The sequence below is a fragment of the Pteropus alecto genome, unplaced genomic scaffold (genome assembly GCF_000325575.1).
Source record: "Pteropus alecto unplaced genomic scaffold, ASM32557v1 scaffold117, whole genome shotgun sequence".
NCBI classification, from domain to species: Eukaryota; Metazoa; Chordata; class Mammalia; order Chiroptera; family Pteropodidae; genus Pteropus; species Pteropus alecto.
This window is the reverse complement of record NW_006440642.1, coordinates 3,059,309-3,060,293: the sequence shown is the minus strand read 5'-3', so window position 1 is coordinate 3,060,293 and position 985 is coordinate 3,059,309. Positions and strand designations below refer to the sequence as shown.

The following is a 985-nucleotide window of genomic DNA, read 5'->3' as shown; positions in this document are numbered from 1 at the left end:
CTAGAAGTACTCAGGAACAGGTGGGGGGAATGGAAGTAATTGAAGAAAGCATATTTTCTTATTTTTGTAAATCAATGGTAGTTATGTGAAGTATTATAAGTTTTAGAAACTAATGTAGTGTATCTATGTAAAATTAGAAACATGGATGTGGTTCCATAATGTAGCAGTTAGCACATCTTTATACGCAGAAGGTCCTGGGTTCACACCACAGTGGAGCCATGGTCCATGGTCTATGACCATGCTACCCTGAACAAGCCCGATGTTTGATCTCGGAAGCTAAGCAGGGTCGGGCCTGGTTAGTACTTGGATGAGAGACCACCTAGGAAGACCAGGTGCCGTAGGTATAAATAATAATAAATAATAAATAAATAAAATTAGAAACATATATAATATTCATTTCAATGATTCTACTATTAGAGACCTATCCCATAGACAAAAAGACTCAATTCATAAGGACATTTGTACAAAGATGTTTATTAAAGCAATTTAGTAGTGTTCAAAAAATATAAGTAAACATCTAAAAGAAGTGGATAGATAAATTATGGTACATGAAATATTATGTAGTCATGGCAGGGCAGGGCATTAGAGCTATATCAGAAGACCTGGTGGGCAGGAATTGCCATATGGTATCACGAGTGAGAGAAATACAGTAAAGATTACATAATGTGATACCTTTACATAAAATGGCAAATACACTCAGTGTGTGTGTGTGTGTGTGTGTGTGTGTGTGTGTGTGTGAGTGTGTGCGGGGGATGGGAGGGTAGGTGGATGTGTCCATGCCACTAAATTGGGGAGTGAGTTTCCTAGGTCCTTAACACTGGATATCCACCTGCTGTCAGGCTCCATCTTGTGGTGGCTGTCCCTACCCTTGCAAGAACTGTTTGTGTTTCTTTCTAGTAGATCTACCATACAAGTCATGCAAAAATCATCTTCTCCTTCTGGGAAGTAAAGGAAAATGCTTTCTAGGGGAAAAAATGGTTTTAAA

The 985-nt window shown here is 38.6% G+C and overlaps 1 pseudogene; it reads left to right on the top strand.

Moving 5' to 3' along the window:
• The first annotated feature begins 228 nt into the window (after positions 1-228).
• LOC112484560 lies at positions 229-344 on the top strand (annotated as a pseudogene).
• Positions 345-985: the final 641 nt, after the last annotated feature.